This window comes from Podarcis bocagei (assembly GCF_964188305.1).
Source record: "Podarcis bocagei genome assembly, chromosome: 1".
Classification (NCBI taxonomy): Eukaryota; Metazoa; Chordata; class Lepidosauria; order Squamata; family Lacertidae; genus Podarcis; species Podarcis bocagei.
Genome location: NC_138125.1, coordinates 13,983,738 through 14,010,231, shown reverse-complemented (window position 1 = coordinate 14,010,231; position 26,494 = coordinate 13,983,738). Strand labels below are relative to the sequence as shown.

The following is a 26,494-nucleotide window of genomic DNA, read 5'->3' as shown; positions in this document are numbered from 1 at the left end:
CTGTCAAAAATTTCCTCCATTCCTTGAAGCAATCATATTTTGTTATTATTGGAATCATTTGAAATAGGAAGAGAAACTTTGGAAGCATATTCATTTTTAACAGAGATTCTTCCCCATAGTGACAGTTTCAATCTTGACCAGATTTCAAGGTCTTTTTTAATTTCTTTCTAAATCTTTCTATAATTGTCTTCATATTAATTGACATTTTCATCGTAATTTCAATACCCATATATTTTGCTTTAACTATCTCTAAACCTGTTTCCCCCCCTCTAATTCTGTTTTCTCTTGGTTCTGCATATTCTTAACCATTAATTTTGTTTTTACTTTATTGAGTTTGAACTCTGAAACTTCACCAAATTCTGTTATTTTTTCTAAAGCTTTGGGAATGCTCTTTAATGGATCGTCTAATGTTAGTATCAAATCATCAGCAAAAGCTTTTAGCTTAAAATACCGACTTCCTAGTGTTATTCCTTTGATTTCTTCCTCTTTCCTGATTACCGAATTTAGTATTTCCAGTGTTAATATACATAGTAAAGGGGATAAGGGGCAGCCCTCTCTTGTTCCTTTTTCAATCAAAACGTGTTCTGTCTTTTCATTATTGATTATTAAATTTGCTTTTTGCTTCTCATAGATGGCTTTTATTCCATGGGTGAAGCATTCTCCCATTTCTGATAGGTCTATCACCTTTCTTAAGAATTTCCAAGAAAGATTATTGAAGGCCTTCTCAGCATCAACCAACATGAAGGCAGCTTTTTTATTAGGTCTCCAGTCTAGATATTCTACCAGGTCTATAATAGTAGTAGTAGTAGTAATAATAAAATTTATTTGTACCCCGGAGCCGGGCTCAGGGTGGCTAACATCATAAAACTAACACAGTATACAAAGAACATAAAAACAGGCAATCAATTAATTAAAATACATCTTAAAATTAGTTCAGAACAAATGAAAATCTGGACAGATGGCAGTCTACGGGTAAAATTGAGAGTGGTTAATTTTCTCCAGGGCAAACTGTTACTACTGGTCTTATTGCCCTCATATTGTTTTTCATATGGTGATCCAGGAGAAACCCCGCCTGGTCTTTGTTAATTATTACTTTTAAGATCAATTTTAATCTATTCATTAAATACCTGTATAAATCTTGTAATAGTTATTTAGAAGTGAAATTGGTCAGTAGTTGCTGACCATTTCTCTGGATGACCCCTGTTTGTGGATTAAAACAATGTTTGCTTCTTCCCATGTATGTGGAATTTCCCCTTTTTGTATTCTATCATTCATGAGTTTTTGGAGTGTTGGTGCTAAGACTTCTTCCAATTTCTTGTAATGTATTATGGGGAGCCCGTCAACATGCAAGTTCTTTTATTAATTTGGCTTCTACGTCTTTGTTTTGCTTTTCTGGTATGCCTCTGATGCACAGAATAAGTTCTCTGTGGTACATCTCAAGTATAGCTATTTGATCTAATGTTTCTTCTTGCACTTTTTAAAACTCCATCATTTCATCTGTTAAATCGCCCATCAGAATCTTTTTCTGGTCTGCAAATTCCATTAAATCTGTTTCTTTTTTCTTTTTTTAAAACATTGTCCCATATTAACTTGAAGGTTGTCTGAACTGTCTCTCAGTGGAGGTTTGATCTCTGCTGTAGCAGTCATCTCAACAAGTGCATCCTGAATTATTTTACACACATAGTGGTACTTTGATTTGCTGGTTCTTGTGTGGAACTTCTCACTCTGCAATAACTTCAGGCAAATCTGTTTATTTTCCAGTAGGCCATTGGTTTTCAACCAGTATGCTGTGGCACCCTGGGCTGACTTGATGGATGTTCAGGGGAGCCCCAGTGACTGTCCTTTCATTAACTCGCAGCCCATACCTTTCAGCATTCTCTCTCTCTCTCTCTCCCTCCAGGGAACATTTGGGGAGCAGGCAGCTTTAACTTGTAGCCCATTATCTTCCTGAAATAAAACAGGAGCAACAAAAAAGTGGGGAAACACTTTTGTATGAGTTTTTATCTACTTAAAATCCCCTCCCCTGAAAAAATCCCACAAAAATCCTCCCCAGCTTCATTAACTTAACAGTTCCTTGGTTTTAAACAGAGGGCTTGAAAAATGCAAGAAAACAGTAAAGTAGCTTGATGATGTGCATGTCTGGATGTGTGTGTGCTCTATCAGGCAGAATTTAAAAAACAAAACCCAAAACGGGGAAATTTATTTATCTACACAAGTATTGCAGATTGAATGATATATGCTCAGAAATGGAAAGAGGGAACAATACCAACAAAGGAGGAATGGCAGATGAGATTGGTGGACTATATAGCACAGCTGTCAACTTCTCCCTTTTCTTGCGAGGAATCCTATTCAGAATAAGGGAATTTCCCTTTAAAAAAAGGAAACGTTGACAGCTATGATATATAGAATTAGCTAACTCAACTTATAAAATAAGACGATGGTTTTCAACTAGTGTGCCATGGCACCCTGGGGTGACTTGAGTAATGTTCAAGGGGAACCCCAGTGACTGTCCTTTCATTAACTCGCAGCCCATACCTTTCAGCATTCTCTCTCTCTCTCTCTCCCTCCAGGGAACATTTGGGGAGCAGGCAGCTTTAACTTGTAGCCCATTACCTTCCTGAAATAAAACAGGAGCAACAAAAAAGTGGGGAAACACTTTTGTATGACTGTTTATCTACTTAACCCCCCCCAAAAAAAATCCCACAAAAATCCTCCCCAGCTTCAGTAACTTAACTGTTCCTTGGTTTTAAATAGCAGGTTTCGATTAAACACTTACAATTAATAGAATAAATATAGCATATATGAGGATGGTGTATAAAGCATGGAAAGTTTAACAACATTATAAATCTAATACACTAAAAATGTAAGGCATAGTAAAAAATGCAGAAGACGACATTATGTAAAAACAAACGAGAAAAGGAAGTTGAGGGAAGTCATAGAGGGGAGGGTTTTTTGGGGAAATTGTATTTTCTTCTTCTTCTTTATATGATGTGATAAATTGATGTATTAAAATATAAAACCTAATAAAAATGGATGAAAAATTAAAAAATATATCTTTTTTTAAAAAATGAAATAAAAAAAGAATTTAAGAAACTTTCCCTTGTCTTTATACTTTCCTGGGCAACCTACCAGGAGCCACTAATAGCATCCTGACAACACCTCAATCTCAGCTATATTGTCAGAATCTGTGGAAGATAAGACTACACAAGTTGCCGTACTTTTCTGTGTATAAGACGACCTTTTTTTACCCAAAATTTAATTATAAAATTGGGGGGTCGTCGTCTTATACATGGGTAGTGCCTTTTTTGGGGATGTGCGATGGTTGTTGCAGCAAGCAGGAGAGCGTGAGTGGTGATTGAATGGGTGATTGGTGACTGCGGCAATGTCCGCTGTTTATTGGCTAGCGCTGCTGTCAATTGGGAGTGACTTGCGGCTGCTTTTGCTGATCGGGCAGGCGATAGGCTGCTTTAGCGACATGTGCGATTGAAAGTGGCGCTTCAGAGGGTGAGTGTTTTTTTGCTAACTGCCTCCCAAAGACACCTCTGGGCAATCTCCCCCCATTTTCTTAATTTTTAGTCCCCCAAAATAGTGGGGCATCTTATACATGGGGGCGTCTTATAGGTAGAAAAATACGGTAGTTTACAGCTTCTCTGAAAAATGGGACTATTTACACACATAAAGACATACCTACCTGTTGATTTGTAGTCCTTAATGTACCCTTAATGTTGTGGAAGTGGAACACTTCTGTTGCGTCTTCATAAGCATCTGGAATCTGGTTCTGGAACAGCACCAGCTTTCTCATCACCCTCAAGTGGCAGCCTCTCATCATCGTTCTCCATCCCATCTTGTCGGATGGCACTGCTACTTGGAGACTGGTTATCTCTTTCTTCTTGTTCATCATCTCTTGTAGGTGGCAGAACAGTAGAAGGCAGATCTGAACCGCTACGTATTACTTCAGGAAAGTACACAAAGTCTTATGTTTCTCCCTCTGACTGCTGAGAAGTTTCCTCTCTTGTCAGATTTACTGTCTTCATCAAACCTTGACTTTTCCTGTTTTCAAGTCCATAACTCTGCAACCCAGAAGAAAGTTCTACCATAATTTCTTTTTCTGCTCTGGAGTCAAGCTTGGGCCTACTTGGGTACACAGACATAAGTGATGCTGTCTAATACAGGTATGTGTGACAAGTTAGGTTCTCTTCTGTTCCAAAGTTCAATGTAGCTGGCTACTGCATCTTCCCACCTGTGCTTGGGAAAGCCTGTACGAGTCAGCATGCACTGGGTCATCTTCATAAGAGACCTAAACTTTCTCTCTGCAACTGAGTTCTTCTTGTAGAGCAGGACAAACGCTCCTCATGTGTGCAATTCCTTCCTCTTCCAAGAGGGTTCTCATATTTTATGAACAAAACTCATGACTGTTGTCATCCATAAGTGCTGTGGGTTTCCTGTGGAGCCATGGCAAGGTATTTTCTGAACATCTCAAAGGTTCTGTTTTTCTCCTTGAGAAAATGCACGTTGCAGTATCTTGGAAAATCACCAAGGATATTAAAATGTATTTATTTTTCCTTAGTGAGGGAACATTAAGGGAACCACACACATCAGCATAGACTGTATCAAGCACTCAGGTGCTTCTCTTCTGAGTACACGGAGGAAAAAAAGGAGTTCAACACTTCTCAGCTTGATGCACCAAGGGTTACCTTCATCCCTCTTGCGAACTTCTTGCATTGCAACTCTTAAATGCCTTTAATGTCTCTGTGGTCAAACTTTCTGTGCCAAAGTTCTAAGTCTGCTTCATCATTCTGGCTGATAAAGCACTGCAGACTGGAGTTATGAAAGATTAGTCTCATATACACTATTAAGTAGACTTGCTTCTGTATACAGTTCCCCATCTCTGGTCACCTGGCACTTTCCGTTCTCAAACAATACATGGAAACCTTTTCTGTCCAAGGTTAGGAACATTGTCATCTGGCTGTTACAATCTTGGATTCAAGCCGCGAACTAAATAAATATTTCACAAATGTGGGATGAGATGCTTTCTTGCAAATCCAAATGCGCTTTCCAAATTTTGAAGCTTTGGAGTAGCTGGTCCACCTTGTTTGGTTTGAATCATCTGGGCACCTCTGATATTATCGAAGATAACAGAGACTGCTGATTTATTTTGCTTTCCCCATATCTTTGAGGCATCATTATCACTGAGTTTTTCTTTCTTAACACATTCTAAAATGCCTAGTTTATCAAATCCAGCCTGTAGGCATCTCCTCCTATGCATAAAATTGTTCTGAGTTAGCTTAAGTGATTTGAAGCTTTCTTCCTCAGTTGGATTCTACACACACACACACACTCTCTCTCTCTCTCTCTCTCACACACACACACACAGAAAGAGAGAGATTCTCCACACACACACACACACACACACACACACACGGAGAGAAAGAGAGAGAGAGAGAGATTGGAAAATAAAAATCAGGAAAAGTGCCAAAAATCCAAAATTCACAAAAGCAAAAAATTAAAATGCCAAAATATAGCTTCTAAAAGAAAAAAGGGGGACTAAAAAAAACACTCTGTGCCAAATTACTATGTTGCAACAGAAAGGGAGGAGTTAATCCCTTTACAATTAAAATGGCATCACCACGTGGTTACCAAGAAATAATATTTATCTACGTTGGTTTGAGTCAAGTTACCAAAATCATTTTTTGATTTAGTGGATAATCTTGGATTAACTGACGTTTGGAGACTTAAAACCCCTACAACAAAACAGTTTACATTCTTTGCTGAACCAAATCAAAGTTTGGGAAGAACAGATTATATATGGACTTCCAGGGAGTAAATTCCAAGAGTATCCAAAACTGAGATTCTCCCAAGGCCATTAGCAGATCATAATTTGTTATATATGGAGTTAAAAGGAAAAGAACAATCATCCTTTAGATGGAGAATGAAAGTCTGTTTGATGATTAAAAAATAGTGGAAAAAGCAAAAGAGACAATAGAAGATTATTTCAAGTGGAACTGAAATAAACGAACTGGCATTGACATTGTATTGGATGCAAGTAAAGCAGTAATGAGAGGCTTTCTGATACAAAAGAATAGTTCTCAAAAAAGAGAAAGAGGAAAAAAGAAAGAGAAAATTCTGACCCACCTCATGGAGAATGAGAGATTGTTAACAATAAAGCCTAAAGATGAACCAATAAAACAAAATATTAAGATGTTGGAAACTCAGTTTTCCATGATGGTGAACCAAGAAGTGGAGTGGAAGATAAAATTAATGAGACTAAAGAATTTTGAATCGGCAAATAAAACTGGCAAATTATTAGCATGGCAATTAAAGCCACATCAAAGTCAAAATACAATCAATAAAATAAGAGAAGCAGATATGGTAATTGAGGTTCCAAAAGAAATCAGAAAGATCTTTCAGAAATTTTAAAGACTTGTGTGGGGAAAAGGAGGATACAAAGAAAATAGAGAGATGTTTACAAAGATATAAATTATAGCAAATCCCACGAGAAAAAAGTGAACAGCTGAATCGAAAAATAACGGTGGAGGAAATATAAATGGCAATAAAATGTATGAAGTTGGGGAAAGCCCCAGGACCAGATGTTATTTCGGCAAAATATTGTAAGATTCTTAGTGGACAACTGACACTAGTATTGTGGGAAGTTATGAATAATATCCTGAATAAAGGAAAATTCCAAATACCTGGAAAGAAGCATATATTACTCTGATCCCCAAGAAGGATACTGATTCCTTGAATGTAAAGAATTATAGACCGATTTCATTACTGAAGAATAATTACAAGTTGTTTGCTGATATTTTGACCAATAGATTAAAAAGTATCTTAAATGAGCTAATCCATAAAGATCAAGCAGGTTTTATTCCTGGTTGACAATTGAAAGTATAGTGGACATAATTGAATATTTGGAGACCAGGAATGAGACCAGGAATTGACGCAGAAAAAGCTTTTGAAAGAAAATTTGAAAATGATGGGAGTAGGGGGGACTCTTTTGAGAGGAATAGGAGTTATATATTCAAAGCAAAAAGCGAAATAGATATCGAACAACACTTTGACTAAAAGCAGCCTTTTCTCCTCTCATGGAGGGAGGAGCCCCCTTCCTTAATAGGGGGAGCAACTTCCTCCTCTCATGGGAAGAGCTATTCCTTTTCTCCTGGTGCAAGCACCTCATGGGAATAACAGCCCACCTTCACTCACGGGGAGAGCTGTCTCTTTCTCTTCTGAGTTGAGCAGCCTCATCCTCTAACAGGAAGAGCAGCCTTTTCTCCTCTCATGGAGGCAAGAGCTCCCTTCCTTAATAGGGGGAGCAACCTCCTCCTCTCATGGGAAGAGCTATTCCTTTTCTCCTGGTGCTAGCAACTCATGGGAATAACAGCCCACCTTCACTCATGGGGAGAGCTGCCTCCTTCTCTTCTGAGACGAGCAGCCTCATCCACTCACGGGAAGAGCAGCCTTTTCTCCTCTCATGGAGCAACCTCCTCCTCTCATGGGAAGAGCTATTCCTTTTCTCCTGGTGCAAGCAACTCATGGGAATAACAGCCCACCCTTCTCTCATAGGGAGAGCTGCCTCCTTCTCTTCTGAGTTGAGCAGCCTCATCCTCTCATGGGAAGAGCAGCCTTTTCTCCTGAAATATACTCAGAGTCGAGTGTGGATTTCATGCTCTTTATTCAGCTCCTAGTAGCGAGAAAGTTTCCCCAAAACTTTTGCTTTATATACATTATTTACACAATGGGCCCCATGTGACTGGCTAATTCTGGGATTCTCCTGTAGGCCAATCAGGTTGCAGATTCACTTCCACCTGAAGCTGGATTGGGTGGCTCCTGCAGACCAATCAGACTGCTGTATTCTGAATGCTATTGTTCTAGGACCAACCAGACTGCTGTATTTTGGATCCTATTCAACTCAGTACATAATTCAACTATTCAACATAATTCAATCCTATTCAACTCAGTACATAACGCCTTTAAGTTCCAGTCCTGCCCGGGAGGTTGCATTCATAGTCCTCAAGGTACACTGGCCGCCTACGTATGCGTTGAGGCCTGGGGTGTTCTCTGGTCAGGGGTTTGGGTTCTCGCTCGTTCTGAGGATGCTGGCTGTGATGGGGCCGTTTGGTCTGGCGCAACCAGCTCACTCAGTCGTGGCTCTGGTTTCGGCGTCATTTTGGCCTCACGGGTCGTCTCTGTATTTACTGATTCTGCCTCCCCTGCTGGCCCCTCCTGCTCTACGGGCCTCACTGCCCTACTGTTCCGCTGGGACTCCTCTGACCTCTCCTCCTCCTTGTTTTCCCCCGGGAATCATCGCCATAGCTGGTTGCAGTGGCAGCGCCAGCATTGCCCCCCATCCGTTAGCACCTTGTACGACACGGGGCCCGTGACCCTGGTGACTGTGGCGGGTACCCATGCAGGGCCTGCCCCAAAATTCTTTGCGTACACTGGGTGCTGGGCCATGAAGGTCTGGGGGTTTCTGCCTTCCCCCACCACTGCCTCATCCTGAGCTCTGTCGGGGTGAAGGTGGTCCAGTCTGATTGTGAGGTGCCGGCCCATTAGTAGTTCAGCGGGGTTCCGGCCAGTCGTTGAGCTGGGGGTGCTGTGCTGTGCTAGAAGGAATGTGGCAAGGCAGTACGCCCAATCCCCTTGCGTCATGTAGCGGAGGGTGCCCTTGGTGGTTCACACCATGCACTCTGCTTGGCCATTGGTGGCAGGGTGGAATGGTGCAGAGCAGACGTGGTGGATGGTGTTCTGCGCTGTGAAGGTCTGGAATTCTCCTGACATAAATGTGGTTCCGTTGTCTGAGATGAGTGTCACAGAGTCTGTGGGTTGCAAACAGCTTGCGTAGTACCTGGATGGCTGCGGACGTAGAAGCGGACGGTACTAGTGTGACTTCCAGCAATTTGGTGTAGGAGTCCACCACTATGAAGAATGTTTTCCCCTGAAAGGGGCCAACAAAGTCCACGTGCAGGCATGACCATGGTGCTCGGGCGGGCTCCCAGGATTGGAATGGGGCCCTTGGGGGATCTGGGCGGGATTCTTGGCAGGCCTGGCAGTGTTTGACCCAGGCCTGTATCTCTCTGTCAATCCCCAGCCACCACACATAATGCCTGGCGAGGGCCTTCATTCTCACTACCCCGGATGTGTCTCATATAGGGCTGTGAGGACCCTTTTGCGGAGGGGCTGGGGAATGACTTCCCCATAACAGGTACCCTTTGTGGCCCGACAGTTCATGTTTACGGGTTGTGTAGCCTGCGAATTCTGGCCCAGGGCTGCTGTTGGGCCATCCTCACCACACCCAGTCCAGGACCAGAGAGATGACCCTATCTTTCTTGGAATGGTGTGCAACTTCTTGTGCCTGAATGGGGCGGTCGGGGAGCAGCTCCAGGATCATAACCTCTTGCGTGAGTGCAAGTAGTAATAGCCTGCTGAGGGTGTCCGCATGGCCCATCTCCTTCCCAGGGCAGTGAATCAGCGCATACTGGTAGCCGGCAAGGAAAATTGACCACCTGAGGATGCGAGGAGACAGCACTTGGGGGGGGTCTGCTTTTCAGCGGCAAACAAACCAAGCAACGGCTTGTGGTCAGTCATCACGGTAAAGGGCCACCCGTACAAGAAATCATGGAATTTTTTTACTCCCTTCACGATTGCCAGACCCTCCTTGTTGATTTGCGAGTAGTTCCGCTCGGCTGCGGCGAGTGTCTGGGAAAAGTACGCCACTGGCACCTCTCTTGCATCTGGGAGTTGGTGTCCCAGGACAGCGCCGATGCCGTAGGGCGAGGCGTCACATGCTAGCACCACCGGCAGCCTCTTGTCAAAGTGTGCCAAGACTGAGTTTGAGACAAGCAAGTCCTTGACTGCCTGGACTGCGGCCTCCTGGCAGTGCCCAAGGAGCCCACTTGTCCAGGAGTCTGTGTAGGGGCTCCGCTACCGCCGCCTTATGGGGAAGGAAGGCATGGTAAAAGTTCAATAGTCCCAAGAAGGCCTGAAGTTGAGTCTTGCCCTTGGGCTCTGGGGCATCACAAATGGCCCGTACCTTGACCCCAGTCATGTTGACCCCTTCTGCGTCCACCATAAATCTCAGAAAGTCCACCTGAGGCACACCCAGTAGACACTTTTCCCGCTTCACCTTGAGACCCGCCATCTGGAAACGGTGCGGAATGGTGCAGAGGCAGTCCTCAAACTCCTCTGGCATAGGCCCGGCAATCAATGCATCATGGAAGAAGGGGGTGCCAGGAGAGAGTCCATTAGACTCTGGAATATGCCTGGTGCCATGCTGACACCGAATTGCAGCCGCTTTACCTTGAACGCTCCTCTATGCATCACAATCGTCTGTACCTCTGCTGTGGCCTCATCCGCTGGCAACTGTTGATAGGCTTGGGCAAAGTCCAGCTTGCCCAAAAAAATTGACCCAGCCAGGGTGGCAAGGACATGGCTGACCACAGGCACTGGGTATGTGTGGGCCACGAGGGCCTTGTTTATGGTACATTTGTAGTCTGCGCAGATGTGGACCGAACCATTAGGCTTGACGGGTGTGATGATCGGGGTTTCCCAGGGGGCATTAGGCACAGGATCCAGCACTCCTTGCTCCACGAGCCGGTCCAATTCCTCATATATACGGGGTTTCAGGGCGAACAAGATCCGGCGGGCCTTGAGTCTGACAGGTCATCGAAAATCCCCAAAAATGCCTTGCATATGACATCCACATCCACTTGTAAGCTAGTGCGGTTCACCCCCGTGATGGCTAGCCCCAGTGGTCCAAACCATGCCAATCCCAGTAAGCTAACGTAGGGGCCCTTGATCACAAGCAAGTCCAGTTGCAGCGTCCACCCTTGATATTGCACCCTGAAGGTCCCCACCCCTATTGTGGGGACCTTACATTTCTGGAAGTCCCAGAGAGTGAATGGGGCCAGCCTGAGTTTGGGACCCCTACTAGGGCACAGTTTCCTTAAGGCCCTTGCCGAGATTATGGATAGAGTTGAACCCGTGCCAAGCTCCATGCGGCATGGGGCCCCCTCTATCTGTACCACTACATAATTTTTTTCTATGTTGGGGCGGGGCAACTGATATACCTGGCAGTCTGTGATCTCCATCGAGTTGCCTTGGTGCGTTGAGCCCCAGGACCTGGGGCTCTTGGATCGGTCATCTGATGTCTGGCATCGGGTGGGCCAAGCCCGACACACCCGGGCAATGTGTTTGGATTTTCCACACTGCCAACACTCTGCATTGCGGAAATGGCAGGTTCTCCTCTCGTGACTCTCCCCGCAGCTTGCGCACTTCCCTCCTTCTCGTCGAGGCAGCTGTGGTCTGTGCGCTGCATGAGTGCACCTCCTTGTCGGATCCTGAGTTGTTGGTGAGGTCTTTGTGGTGGACCCTCAGTTGGGACGGCAGGTTCGCCCATGCCTCTTGTGTCAACCTCTTGGCAGCTTCAGTTGCCAAGTCCTTCTCCAGAGCGACCTGGAACGTTCGGTCCTTCTTGGTGTAGAGGCATCGTTGCAGCTTCTCATCTTTCAGACCAACAATGAGGCGGTCACGAAGCATGTTCTCCAATTCTGAGAAGTTGCAGAACCGGGCGGCTTGGCGGAGGTAGGTCACATACCCAGTTATGGTTTCCCCAGGGGCATTTTGACAAGCCACCACTGAGGGCTGCAGCGAGAAGTGCCCCTTCAGCCGTTCCATTATTGTTTTGTAAGAAACAGTAGTGAAGTCTTCAAGTGCAAGGAGAGCCCGTGCGATTTCGAACGTCTCGTCTCCGCAGACGCTGAAGAATATCACCCTCTTCTTGGCGTCGTTGGTGACCCCTTTTGGCTTCTAGGAGGAAGGTGAAACTGGAGACGTACGTTTCCCAGTCTCGTGATGCTGGGTTGAATGGTGAAAAGCTGCTGATCATTGCCATTCTGGGTTCCTTGGGGCCCAGAGCTGAGGCCTAGATACATGGTGTGAGGCAGGGGTGCGGCAGGTGGCGGTGCTTTGTGTGGCGGTCAGCTTCCTCTCACGGGGAGAGCAGCCTTTTCTCCTCTTATGGACGGAAGAGCCCCCTTCCTTAATAGGGGGAGCAACCTCCTCCTCTCATGGGAAGAGCTATTCCTTTTCTCCTGGTGCAAGCAACTCAGGGGAATAACAGCCCACCTTCACTCACGGGGAGAGCTGCCTCCTTCTCTTCCGAGTCGAGCAGCCTCATCCTCTCACGGGAAGGGCAGCCTTTTCTCCTCTCATGGAGGGAGGAGCCCCCTTCCTTAATAGGGGGAGCAACCTCCTCCTCTCATGGGAAGAGCTATTCCTTTTCTCCTGGTGCAAGCAACCCATGGGAATAACAGCCCACCTTCTCTCACGGGGAGAGCTGCCTCCTTCTCTTCGGAGACGAGCAGCCTCATCCACTCACGGGAAGAGCAGCCTTTACTCCTCCCATGGAGGGAAGAGCACCCTTCCTTAATAGGGGGAGCAACCTCCTCCTCTCATGGGAAGAGCTATTCCTTTTCTCCTGGTGCAAGCAACTCATGGGAATAACAGCCCACCTTCACTCACGGGGAGAGCTGCCTCCTTCTCTTCCGAGACGAGCAGCCTCATCCTCTCATGGGAAGAGCAGCCTTTTCTCCTCCCATGGAGGGAAGAGCACCCTTCATTAATAGGGGGAGCAACCTCCTCCTCTCATGGGAAGAGCTATTCCTTTTCTCCTGGTGCAAGCAACCCATGGGAATAACAGCCCACCTTCTCTCACGGGGAGAGCTGCCTCCTTCTCTTCCGAGACGAGCAGCCTCATCCACTCACGGGAAGAGCAGCCTTTACTCCTCCCATGGAGGGAAGAGCACCCTTCCTTAATAGGGGGAGCAACCTCCTCCTCTCATGGGAAGAGCTATTCCTTTTCTCCTGGTGCAAGCAACTCATGGGAATAACAGCCCATCTTCACTCATGGGGAGAGCTGCCTCCTTCTCTTCCGAGATGAGCATCCTCATCCACTCACGGGAAGAGCAGCCTTTACTCCTCCCATGAAGGGAAGAGCACCCTTCCTTAATAGGGGGAGCAACCTCCTCCTCTCAGGGGAAGAGGCACCGTATTTTTCGCTCCATAAGAGGCACTTTTTTCCTCCTAAAAAATAAGGGGAAATGTGAGGGCATCTTATGGAGCAAATGGCGCTGCGCAGACAGGTAGAGCTGTGCAGCACTCTTAAGTGAAGTGGGAGGAGGAACGGAGCTCCTTTTGTTCCTCCTTCCGCTTCGCTGAAGGGGCGCTGTGCAGCTCTCCTTCTCTGCGCAGCGCCTGTCCTGCAAAGCTGGAGGAGGAACAGAAGGGACTCCTTCTGTTCCTCATCTGGCTTTGCGGCGACGCACCTGTACTGGAAGCCGGAGGAGAAACAGGAGGGTATCCTTCTGTTCCTTCTCCGGCTTCACTGACGGGGCACTGCGCAGTTCTCCCTCTCTGCGCAGCGCCTCCCCTAGGAAGGAGAGCTGCTGTGCGGAGAGAGAGAACTGCACAGCGTCCCTTCAGCGATGCACCTGTTATGCGAAGCTGGAGGAGGAACAGAAGTGACTCCTTCTGTTCCTTCTCCAGCTTCGCTGAAGGGGGGCTGCGCAGTTCTCCGTCTCTGCGCAGCGCCTCCCTTGTGAAGGAGAAGCGCTGCGCGGAGAGAGAGAAGTGCGCAGTGCCCCTTCACCGAGGCGCCTGTACTGGGTTCTGCCTTAGCCATGCACAGCCTCTTCAGGCAGGGGGAGCCTTCATCTTGCTGCCCTGAAGGGGCTTGGCATGGTTATCCCAGAAGCCAGAACAGCCGCACGGTATCCCAGAAGCCAGATCCCTCTTGCTCTTCTGGCTTCTGGAATTCAGATTTTTTCTTGTTTTCCTCCTCCCAAAACTACGTGCGCCTTATGGTCTGCTGCGTCTTATGGAGCGAAAAATACGGTATTCCCTTTCTCCTGTTGCAAGCAACTCATGGGAATAACAGCCCACCTTCTCTCATGGGGAGAGCTGCCTCCTTCTCAACCGAGTCGAGCAGCCTCATCCTCTCACGGGAAGAGCAGCCTTTACTCCTCTCATGGAGGGAAGAGCCCCCTTCCTTAATAGGGGGAGCAACCTCCTCCTCTCATGGGAAGAGCTATTCCTTATCTCCTGTTGCAAGCAACTCATGGGAATAACAGCCCACCTTCTCTCATGGGGAGAGCTGCCTCCTTCTCAACCGAGTCGAGCAGCCTCATCCACTCACGGGAAGGGCAGCCTTTTCTCCTCTCATGGAGGGAAGAGCCCCCTTCCTTAATAGGGGGAGCAACCTCCTCCTCTCATGGGAAGAGCTATTCCTTTTCTCCTGGGGAAAGCAACTCAAGGGAATAACATCCCACCTTCACTCACGGGGAGAGCTGCCGTATTTTTCGCTCCATAAGACACACTTTTTTCCTCCTTAAAAATAAGGGGAAATGTGAGTGTGTCTTATGGAACGAATGGCGCTGCGCAGAGAGGTAGAGCTGCGCAGTGCTCCTTCAGCGAAGCGGGAGGAGGAACGGAGCCCCTTCTGTTCCCCCTCCCGCTTCACTGAAGGGGCGCTGCGCAGCTCTCCCTCTCTGTTCAGGGCCTGTCCTGCGAAGCCGGAGGAGGAACAGAAGGGACTCCTTCTGTTCCTCATCTGGTTTTGCGGCGGCGCCCCTGTCCTGGAAGCCGGAGCTGGAAGAGAAGGGTTTCCTTCTGTTCCTTATCCAGCTTCGCTGAAGGATCGCTGCGCAGTACTCCCTCTCTGCGCAGCGCCTCTCCTGTGAAGGAGAGGCGCTGCCCAGAGAGAGAGAACTGCGCCGCACCCCTTCATCGACGTGCCTGTCATGTGAAGCCGGAGGAGGAAGAGAAGGGACTACTTCTGTTCCTCCTCTGGCTTCGCGGCGTCCTGGAAGCTGAAGGAGGAAAAGAAGGTTCTCCTTCTGTTCCTTTTCCAGCTTCGCTGAAGGGGCGCTGCGCAGCTCTCCCTCTCTGTTAAGCGCCTGTACTGCGAAGCCGGAGGAGGAACAGAAGGGACTCCTTCTGTTCCTCATCTGGTTTCGTGGCGGCGCCCCTGTCCTGGAAGCCGGAGGCGGAAGAGAAGGGTTTCCTTCTGTTCCTTATCCAGCTTCGCTGAAGGATTGCTGTGCAGTACTCCCTCTCTGCGCAGCGCCTCTCCTGTGAAGGAGAGGCGCTGCTCAGAGAGAGAGAACTGCGCCGCACCCCTTCAGGGACGTGCCTGTCATGTGAAGCCGGAGGAGGAAGAGAAGGGACTACTTCTGTTCCTCCTCTGGCTTCGCGGCGTCCTGGAAGCTGAAGGAGCAAAAGAAGGTTCTCCTTCTGTTCCTTTTCCAGCTTCGCTGAAGGGGCGCTGCGCAGTTCTCCCTCTCTGCGCAGCACCTCTTCTGTGAAGGAGAGGCGTTGCACAGAGAGAAAACTGTGCATCGCCACTTCAGCGACACACCTGTCATGCAAAGCCGGAAGAGGAACAGCAGGGACTCCTTCTGTTCCTTCTCCAGCTTCGCTGAAGAGTAGCTGCACAGTTTTCCGAGGGAGAACTGCACAGCGCCCCTTCAGCAATGTGCCTGTCCTGGCTTCTGCCTTAACTGTGCGCAGCCTCTTCGGGCAGGGGGAACCTTCATCTCGCTGCCCTGAAGAGGCTTGGTGCGGTCATCCCAGAAGCCAGAACAGCCACACGGTATCCCTGAAGCCAGATCCCTCTTGCTCTTCTGGCTTCTGGGATTCAGAATAATTTTTTCTTGTTTTCCTCCTCCCAAAACTACGTGCGCCTTATGGTCTGGTGTGTCCTTTGAAGTGAAAAATACGGCATTCCTTTTCTCCTGGTGCAAGCACCTCAGGGGAATAACAGCCCACCTTCTCTCATGGGGAGAGCTGCCTCCTTCTCAACCGAGTCGAGCAGCCTCATCCTCTCACGGGAAGGGCAGCCTTTTCTCCTCCCATGGAGGGAAGAGCACCCTTCCTTAATAGGGGGAGCAACCTCCTCCTCTCATGGGAAGAGCTATTCCTTTTCTCCTGTTGCAAGCAACTCAGGGGAATAACAGCCCACCTTCACTCACGGGGAGAGCTGCCTCCTTCTGAACCGAGTCGAGCAGCCTCATCCTCTCACGGGAAGAGCAGCCTTTTCTCCTCTCATGGAGGGAAGAGCACCCTTCCTTAATAGGGGGAGCAACCTCCTCCTCTCATGGGAAGAGCTATTCCTTTTCTCCTGATGCAAGCAACTCATGGGAATAACAGCCCACCTTCACTCACGGGGAGAGCTGTCTCTTTCTCTTCTGAGTTGAGCAGCCTCATCCTCTAACAGGAAGAGCAGCCTTTTCTCCTCTCATGGAGGCAAGAGCTCCCTTCCTTAATAGGGACAGCAACCTCCTCCTCTCATGGGAAGAGCTACCGTATTTTCCGCTCCATAAGAGGCACTTTTTTCCTCCTAAAAAATAAGGGGAAATGTGAGTGCGTCTTACGGAACAAATGGTGCTGAGCAGAGAGGTAGAGCTGCGCAGCGCCCCTTCAGCGAAGCAGGAGGAGGAACCCCTTCTGTCCCTCCTCCTGCTTTGCTGAAGGGGTGCTGCACAGCTCCCCCCTCTCTGTGCAGTGGCTATCCGGCAAAGCCAGATTAGGAACAGAAGGGACTCCTTATGTTCCTCCTCCGGCTTAGCGGCGACGCACCTGTCCTGGAAGCCGGAGGAGGAACAGAAGGGTCTCCTTGTATTCCTTCTCCAGCTTTGCTGAAGGGGCGCTGCGTCGTTCTCCCTCTCTGCGCAGCGTCTCTCCTGTGAAGGAGAGGCCCTGCCCAGAGAGAAAGAACTGCGCGGTGCCCCTTCAGCGACGCACCTGTCATGCGATGCCGGAGGAGGAACAGAAGGGTCTCATTCTGTTCCTTCTCCAGCTTCACTGTAGGGGCGCTGCGCAGAGAGAGAGAAATGCGCAGCACCCCTTCAGCGATGCGCCTATCATGCGAAGCCGGAGGAGGAACAGAAGAGACTCCTCCTGTTTCTCCTCTGGCTTCGCAGATTCTGGAAGCTGGAGGAGGAACAGAAGGGTCTCCTTCTGTTCCTTCTCCAGCTTTACTAAAGGGGCACTGCACAGTTTTCCCTCTCTGCGCAGCGCCTCTCCTATGAAGGAGAGAACTGCGCAGCTCCCCTTCAATGACGCCCCGGTCATGCGAAGCCGGAAGAGGAACAGAAGGGACTCCTGTTGCTTCTCCAGCTTTGCTGAAGAGGAGCTGCACAGTTTCCCAAGGGGGAAGTGCGCAGTGCCCCTTCAGCGACGTGCCTGCCCTGGCTTCTGCCTTAGCCGTGCGCAGCCTCTTCAGGCAGGGGGAGCCTTCATCTCGCTGCCCTGAAGGGGCTTGGTGCGGTTATCAGAGAAGCCAGAAAAGCCACACGGTATCCCAGAAGCCAGATCCCTCTTGCAGTTCTGGCTTCTGGGATTCAGAATAATTTTTTCTTGTTTTCCTCCTCCCCAAACTAGGTGCGCCTTATGGTCTGCTGCGTCTTATGGAGCGAAAAATACGGTATTCCTTTTCTTCTGGTGCAATCAACTCATGGGAATGAGAGCAGCCTCATCCACTCACGGGAAGGGCAGCCTTTTCTCCTCTCATGGAGGGAAGAGCCCCCTTCCTTAATAGGGGGAGCAACCTCCTCCTCTCATGGGAAGAGCTATTCCTTTTCTCCTGGTGCAAGCAACTCATGGGAATAACAGCCCACCTTCACTCACGGGGAGAGCTGCCTCCTTCTCTTCCGAGACGAGCAGCCTCATCCTCTCACGGGAAGGGCAGCCTTTTCTCCTCTCATGGAGGGAAGAGCCCCCTTCCTTAATAGGGGGAGCAACCTCCTCCTCTCATGGGAAGAGCTATTCCTTTTCTCCTGGTGCAAGCAACTCATGGGAATAACAGCCCACCTTCACTCACGGGGAGAGCTGCCTCTTTCTCTTCTGAGTTGAGCAGCCTTATTCTCTAACAGGAAGAGCAGCCTTTTCTCCTCTCATGGAGGCAAGAGCTCCCTTCCTTAATAGGGACAGCAACCTCCTCCTCTCATGGGAAGAGCTACCGTATTTTCCGCTCCATAAGAGGCACTTTTTTCCTCCTAAAAAATAAGGGGAAATGTGAGTGCGTCTTACGGAACAAATGGTGCTGAGCAGAGAGGTAGAGCTGCGCAGCGCCCCTTCAGCGAAGCAGGAGGAGGAACCCCTTCTGTCCCTCCTCCTGCTTCGCTGAAGGGGTGCTGCACAGCTCCCACCTCTCTGTGCAGCGCCTGTTCTGCAAAGCCAGATTAGGAACAGAAAGGACTCCTTCTGTTCCTCCTCTGGCTTAGCGGTGACGCGCCTGTCCTGGAAGCTGGAGGAGGAACAGAAGGGTCTCCTTGTATTCCTTCTCCAGCTTTGCTGAAGGGGCGCTGCGTCGTTCTCCCTCTCTGCGCAGCGTCTCTCCTGTGAAGGAGAGGCCCTGCCCAGAGAGAAAGAACTGCGCGGTGCCCCTTCAGCGACGCACCTGTCATGCGATGCCGGAGGAGGAACAGAAGGGTCTCATTCTGTTCCTTCTCCAGCTTCGCTGTAGGGGCGCTGCGCAGAGAGAGAGAAATGCGCAGCACCCCTTCAGCGATGCGCCTATCATGCGAAGCCGGCGGAGGAACAGAAGAGACTCCTCCTGTTTCTCCTCCGGCTTCGCAGTTTCTGGAAGCTGGAGGAGGAACAGAAGGGTCTCCTTCTGTTCCTTTTCCAGCTTTACTAAAGGGGCACTGCACAGTTTTCCCTCTCTGCACAGTGCCTCTCCTATGAAGGAGAGGCGCTGCACAAAAAGAGAACTGCGCAGCTCCCCTTCAATGACGCACCGGTCATGCGAAGCCGGAAGAGGAACAGAAGGGACTCCTGTTACTTCTCCAGCTTTGCTGAAGAGGAGCTGCACAATTCCCAAGGGGGAAGTGCGCAGTGCCCCTTCAGCGACGTGCCTGCCCTGGCTTCTGCCTTAGCCGTGCGCAGCCTCTTCAGGCAGGGGGAGCCTTCATCTCGCTGCCCTGAAGGGGCTTGGTGCGGTTATCAGAGAAGCCAGAAAAGCCACACGGTATCCCAGAAGCCAGATCCCTCTTGCAGTTCTGGCTTCTGGGATTCAGAATAATTTTTTCTTGTTTTCCTCCTCCCCAAACTAGGTGCGCCTTATGGTCTGCTGCGTCTTATGGAGCGAAAAATACGGTATTCCTTTTCTTCTGGTGCAATCAACTCATGGGAATGAGAGCAGCCTCATCCACTCACGGGAAGGGCAGCCTTTTCTCCTCTCATGGAGGGAAGAGCCCCCTTCCTTAATAGGGGGAGCAACCTCCTCCTCTCATGGGAAGAGCTATTCCTTTTCTCCTGGTGCAAGCAACTCATGGGAATAACAGCCCACCTTCACTCACGGGGAGAGCTGCCTCCTTCTCTTCCGAGACGAGCAGCCTCATCCTCTCACGGGAAGGGCAGCCTTTTCTCCTCTCATGGAGGGAAGAGCCCCCTTCCTTAATAGGGGGAGCAACCTCCTCCTCTCATGGGAAGAGCTATTCCTTTTCTCCTGGTGCAAGCAACTCAGGGGAATAACAGCCCACCTTCACTCACGGGGAGAGCTGTCTCTTTCTCTTCTGAGTTGAGCAGCCTCATCCTCTCACGGGAAGAGCAGCCTTTTCTCCTCTCATGGAGGGAAGAGCCCCCTTCCTTAATAGGGGGAGCAACCTCCTCCTCTCATGGGAAGAGCTATTCCTTTTCTCCTGGTGCAAGCAACTCAGGGGAATAACAGCCCACCTTCACTCACGGGGAGAGCTGTCTCTTTCTCTTCTGAGTTGAGCAGCCTCATCCTCTCAAGGGAAGAGCAGCCTTTTCTCCTCTCATGGAGGGAAGAGCACCCTTCCTTAATAGGGGGAGCAACCTCCTCCTCTCATGGGAAGAGCTATTCCTTTTCTCCTGGTGCAAGCACCTCAGGGGAATAACAGCCCACCTTCACTCACGGGGAGAGCTGCCTCCTTCTCAACCGAGTCGAGCAGCCTCATCCACTCACGGGAAGAGCAGCCTTTACTCCTCCCATGGAGGGAAGAGCACCCTTCCTTAATAGGGGGAGCAACCTCCTCCTCTCATGGGAAGAGCTATTCCTTTTCTCCTGGTGCAAGCAATTCATGGGAATAACAGCCCACCTTTACTCACGGGGAGAGCTGCCTCCTTCTCTTCCGAGACGAGCAGCCTCATCCACTCACGGGAAGAGCAGCCTTTACTCCTCCCATGGAGGGAAGAGCACCCTTCCTTAATAGGGGGAGCAACCTCCTCCTCTCATGGGAAGAGCTATTCCTTTTCTCCTGGTGCTAGCAACTCATGGGAATAACAGCCCACCTTCACTCACGGGGAGAGCTGCATCCTTCTCAACCGAGTCGAGCAGCCTCATCCTCTCACGGGAAGAGCAGCCTTTTCTCCTCTCATGGAGGGAAGAGCACCCTTCCTTAATAGGGGGAGCAACCTCCTCCTCTCATGGGAAGAGCTATTCCTTTTCTCCTGGTGCTAGCAACTCATGGGAATAACAGCCCACCTTCACTCACGGGGAGAGCTGCATCCTTCTCAACCGAGTCGAGCAGCCTCATCCTCTCACGGGAAGAGCAGCCTTTACTCCTCCCATGGAGGGAAGAGCACCCTTCCTTAATAGGGGGAGCAACCTCCTCCTCTCATGGGAAGAGCTATTCCTTTTCTCCTGGTGCTAGCAACTCATGGGAATAACAGCCCACCATCACTCACTATTGGACTTTACATTCTTGGAAGAGTTTGAATTCCAACAGATATAGGGGTAGTTGAAGTCACCCATGGCTATTCTATATCTCCTTTTATAATCTTTGGTAATCTGCTGTAGGAAGGCATCACCCAGGTGTTAAGTTTGGCTTGGTGGTCCTTAGCAGACACCCACAGGAAAGTCAGTTTTTTCCCTCTCTCCTCCAGTTTTCATCCAAATACTCTCAATACGCCTTCCAGGCTTCAGGTCATGGATTTCTTCACACATAGTGCTACTCCTCCTCTCTTCCTGCTTGGTCTATTGCTTCTGTACAGGTTTTACCCCTCCATTTCTACATTCCAGTCATGAGTCTCATTCCACCAGGTTTCAGTAATGTCTGTTAGATCATATTTGCTATCCTCTATTTAGAGTAGTATTTGCTTCACTTGTTTCCTTTTCTCTGCACATTAGTAGAGAGACAACTGAAACCACATGTCATTCTCTCCAGGTGTTTGCTTCTTGAAATTTCTTGTCCTTTTAACAGGTTTCTGTAGTACCACATCTGATTCCTGTGCATGAGTGAAGCTCTTATCCCCAGTACCAGGTGCCCCCCTCGTCTGTAGTGTTGTATCCCTCATCCTCAGGATTTAGTTTAAAGCTCTGCTGATCAGGTTACTGAGCCTCTTTGCTAAGACCTTTTTGTCAATGGCTGTGAGGTGCAATCCATCTCTTCCTCAAGGAAGCAGAGACTATGGTCCAGGAAGCAAAACCTCTTCAGACATCTCCACCTGTGCATCCAGTGCTTTATTTCCAGTATTTCCCATTCTCTTCCTGGGCCACAACCCTTCAACAGGAAAGTGATGAAACAAATTGTCTGTTCTCCAAGACCCTTCAGCTTCCTGTGCAGTGTCTGATAGTCCCTTGCTGTATGTTGGAAGCCATGCCTGGCAGTATTGTTTGTGCCCTGATGATTCAGATAGAAGGGATTGTGGTCAGTGGTCTCTATAATACTTGGCCACTTCTCTGTCACATTGTGAATCCTTGCAGCTGGAAGACAGCATACCCCCTGGGACACCCTGTTACCTTCACCAACTGCTGCCTCTGTCCCTCTCAGTAGGGAGTCACCTATTACCACCAAACGTCTCCTCCTCTTCTGGCCAGTGCCAGAAATTCTTCTGCAAACTCTGCCAGCTCAGTGACACACCACAGCTCCAAACTGTCCTTTTGTGCGTCTCCTCCTTCCAGCGGTTCGTTTCCTGCAATGGGTAATCTTCTTTCTCCCTTGGGGCACTCCACTTCAGTTGCTGTTGCAGGAGGCTTCACTCTTTTCTAACGAGATATTCCTCGTCTTGTTCAGTAGTCGGGCTTCAACTTGCTGGACCTTCTCTTCCAGCAAGGCAACCAGCTTGCACTTACTGCAGGTGTAGTGTGACACATTCTCAGGAAAGAAGACCATTATGGCACAGGCATTGCAGGGCATTGCAGGAGCTGCCTTGCTGTTCATATGTCTTGGTCTCCTCAAAATGCCCTCGCAAATGGCATTTACATAGTTAATCTGTTATTCCTGGGTTGGGCACTGCTTCCCTTTTGGGTGAAGACAGAGGCAAAGTAGGTGTTGAATAGTTCTGTCTTCTTTCTGTCACCCAACAGCTTTTTCCATCTTCTCCATGCAGATGAGCTTCTACTTGTTTGTTCTTCCTCTTACTTTGAACATAGGCAAAGAAAGCTTTATTTTTTTCATTTCTTGCAAGTATGAACTCTCTCTGAGCTTTGGAACGCCTGACCTTCTCCCTGCAACTGTTGCTACTCGTGTATCCTCTTCCTTCACGATTTCCCCTTTCTTCCATTTCTCATTTATGCCCTTCTTACATCTCAGCTCATCTGTAACCTTCTTACAGTGTGGTTTAGTGGTGTAGAGGTTAAGAGCAGTGGACTCGTAATCTGGTGAACCGGGTTCGCGTCTCCGCTCCTCCACATGCAGCTGCTGGGTGACCTTGGGCTAGTCACACTTCTCTGAAGTCTCTCAGCCCCACTCACCTCACAGAGTGTTTGTTGTGGGGAAGGGAAAGGAGAATGTTAGCCGCTTTGAGACTCCTTAGGGCAGTGATAAAGTGGGATATCAAATCCAAACTTCTTCTCCTTCCCTATGCAGCCACATGGGTTTCTCTGGAGGCCTGCCACTTTTCATTCTGCCTGCAATTGCCTGCATTTGTGCCTTCAACATTTTACCTTTAAGAGACTTCCATCCACCTTGGACACCCTTCTCTTCGAGTATTTCTGACCATTAAATCTCATCCAATAGTTCCTTCAGCTTTTTGAAATCAGCCTTCTTAAAGTCCAGTGTATATCTGATGACACTCTGCTTTCTGCTTTCTGCTTTCTGCTTTCTGCTTTCTTTTTGGTTGAAGTCAAAGTAGGTTTGAGCAGTTCTGCCTTTTCTCTGTCCCCCAATAGCATTTCTCCATCTTCTCCAGATGGCAGACCTACTGCTTGCTTGTTCTTCCTCTTGCTTCAAATATGGAACAATAAACCCACTCTTTTTTTTTTAGCCTGTCTTGCTTGCCAGACCTCATTCAGAGCTTTGGCCCGTCTGCAAATCTCCCTGAAACTGATGGCTTTCCTCTTTTTTCCATTTCTCAGACGTGCCCTTCTAACATCTAAGTTCTTCTGTTAGTTCCTTATGCAGTCACACCTGGGTTATTGTTGATTTTTTTTATAGCCTCCCACCTTTCTTTCCTGTTGGAAAAGTCTGCCTTTGTGCCAGCAAAATTTGTGCCATTAAAGAATGCCCATCCATCTTAAACTCCCCTTTTTTGAATATTTCTGACTGCGTAATCTCACCCTGTAGTTCCTTAAACTTTTTGAAATCAGCCTTCTTGAAGTCTAGAGGGCATGCCCAACTACACTCTGCTTTCCCTTGAAACCCAGGAGCACACAATCGCTTCCTCCCAGGTCTCTTGGTGCTTCCAACTCATCAATCAGTTCCTCTGTGTTGGTGAGGACCAGGTCCAAGAGAGACGATTCCCTTGCTGCTGCTGCTTTCAGCTTCTGGGAAATGAAATTGTCAGTGAGGCTCTAGTTGAAGTCTCCCATGGCTACTATACTGTATACAGTGGTACCTTGGGGTAAGAACTTAATTCGTTCCAGAGGTTCATTCTTAACTTGAAACCATTCTTCAGCTAATGGGGCCTCCCGCTGCTGCCGCACCACCGCCGCACGATTTCTGTTCTCATCCTGAAGTAAAGTTCTAAACCCGAGGTACTATTTCTGGGTTAGTGGAGTCTGTAACCTGAAGTGTCTGTAGCCTGAAGCATCTGTAACCCAAGGTACCACTGTATCTCCTTTTAGAATCTTTGGTGATCTGCTGTAGGAAGGCATCACCCACGCCTCCAGTTTGGCTTGGTGGTCTCTTGCAGACATCCACAGGAAAGTCACTGTTTTCTCTCCTCCAGTTTTCATCCATATACTCTCAATACACCTTCCAGGCTTCAGGTCATGGATTTCTTCACAAGTATACACATCCTTTACATATAGTGCAACTCCTCCTCTCTTCCTGCTTGGTCTATTGCTTCTGTACAGGTCTTACCCCTCAATTTCTACATTCCAGTCATGAGTCTCATTCCACCAGGTTTCAGTAATGTCTGTTAGATCATATTTGCCATCCTGTATTTAGAGTAGGATTTGCTTCACTTGTTTCCTGTTCTCTGTACATTAGTAGAGAGACAACTGAAACCACAAGTCTTTCTCGACAGGTGTTTCCTTCTTGTAGTTTCTTGTCCTTTTAACAGGTTTCTGTAGTACCACATCTGATTCCTGTGGATTTATAAATTTTGTATTCAACATAAATCATACACAAACAAATTCTGAGATCCCCATTCCCCCATCCACCCCCACCCCGACTTCCCTCAACATCCCCTTTCTGTTTTTGATAAATACAATACTGCTGCTTACAATCTTTATCCTAACTCTATAGTCTTTAATCTAATCACCTTCTTTTTAACATTTTATGTCATTGCATTAAAAGTCCTTGTCCTTATTAAATATTTTAAAACCTTATTCTTTATCTTCTTTTTTTCTTTTTTAGTTGTGATTGCTCAAATCCTGCTAGTGAGTCTGTTTCTTTACAATATTTCTTCACATATAAAGGTAAGGGGACCCCTGACCATTAGGTCCAGTCATGGCCAACTCTGGGGTTGCGGCACTCATCTCACTTTATTGGCCGAGGGAGCTGGCATACAGCTTCTGGGTCACGTGGCCAGCATGACTAAGCCGCTTCTGGCAAACCAGAGCAGCGCACAGAAATGCCATTTACCTTCCCGCCGGAGCGGTACCTATTTATCTACTTGCACTTTGACGTGCTTTTGAACTGCTAGGTTGGCAGGAGCAGGGACCAAGCAACGGGAGCTCACCCCGTCAAGGGGATTCGAACCGCCGACCTTCTGATCAGCAAGTCCTAGGCTCTGTGGTTTAACCCACAGTGCCACCCGCGTCCTTCCTTCACACATAGTATAGCATAAAAGATTCCCAGTCTTTTTTGAAGTCGTCATTGTCTCTGTCTCTTCTGTAAGCTCCCATTGGAGCCATGGGGAGAGCACCCACAATTGTGCAGCTACCATAAAAAAGGCCCACGGACATGTTGCTACCCTCCAGTCCTTTTGTGGAAGAGGCTCATGCCTCAGTTGATGATTGCTGGGTCCAGGTCTGTTCATATGGGGAGCAGGGCAGTAGCTAGGGGGTGGTGAGGTGGTGCGCACAGGGGCACAGGTGTGTGGGGGGGTGCAAAATCAGCTGCCAATACCCTCCGACGGGTGCCCTGTCCAGCCAGCGCTCCCTGACTGTAGCCCAGGCAGGGCAGGAAAGAGGGTGCACTGGGTGGCAGCTGCTCCCAGCTGTACTCCCGCCCCTTGGCCCTCCTGGCAGCCAGGCAGCGCCGCTGGGCTGGCAGTGGGCAGCCTAGCAGGGGAGTCTGCGTGTGTCCCAGGCCCCATCCCATTTTGCCATGAGGCAGTGGCTCTGCCTCACCCAAACCTTGCGTGGGGGAGGGACCAGGAAATTCCACCAGCCTTGGCCCCTGACGCTGCCCAGCCCACCTGACTGCCCACGCCACTTCCTCTCCGTAATACTAATCTCTCAGATGGCGGAAATTCTTCCTCAGGGCAGAAGCGTCTCCTTAGACAGCAGAGGAAACTCCTCACAGGCTTTCCCACGTTGGGAAATGGCCATCTGGATGTGTTAGGTCAGCTACCCTGGCTACACACCACAGAGAGGCAGTGGTATTCCCTCGCTTTGAGAACAGCCAGAACACGCTCACTCACCTTTCTGTTCCTTGCCCTGAAAAACTGTGATGGCCTGGGATTCAGACTCGGATGCTGAACCTGTGGGATCCCAGCCTGCACAGGATTCCCTGCCTCCAGAACCATGAGGCTGGGGCATGAGCCTGAAGGGTCCTCACCTGTGCTGGATCCTCAGGTGCAGGCACCAGCTAAGTCTGCTCTGGCTCCTGAGGTGATGGAGGACCCATTGCCTGCAGGTGCTCCACTCTCAGCCCCGACAGGGGAAGAGGAGGTTGCCTCTGGGTCCGGTAACCCTCCAGCCTCTCATGAGCTGCAGAGGCTCAGGGCAGAGAGGCGGAGAGAACTAAGTTCCCCGCAGGAGGAGTGCTTGCCTCCAGGCCAGGAGAGGCGAGTCACCAGAGGATCGGGGCCACCCTATGGCTCGGGGCAGATAAAAGCTGGCCAGCCCCAGTCCTAAGTTGCGTAAGCAACATTGTTGGTTGCTAGTTCCTGCCCGAACCCTGTCCTGCTTTCCTGCCTGAGCTCC

General features: G+C 48.9%; 2 long non-coding RNA genes across 2 annotated transcripts; both read right to left on the bottom strand.

The window, feature by feature from the left end:
* Nucleotides 1-803: 803 nt before the first annotated feature.
* Nucleotides 804-7,455, bottom strand: LOC308597591. Its single transcript, XR_014013071.1, has 5 exons — nt 6,761-7,455; nt 5,402-6,709; nt 3,692-5,320; nt 2,536-2,617; nt 804-1,947 (listed from the first exon to the last, which is right to left on the bottom strand). It is a non-coding gene; the product is annotated as an uncharacterized lncRNA (long non-coding RNA).
* A 10,233-nt stretch (nt 7,456-17,688) lies between these two features.
* LOC308597853 lies at nt 17,689-18,620 on the bottom strand. Its single transcript, XR_014013207.1, has 2 exons — nt 18,012-18,620; nt 17,689-17,884 (listed from the first exon to the last, which is right to left on the bottom strand). It is a non-coding gene; the product is annotated as an uncharacterized lncRNA (long non-coding RNA).
* Between the last annotated feature and the right edge of the window lie 7,874 nt (nt 18,621-26,494).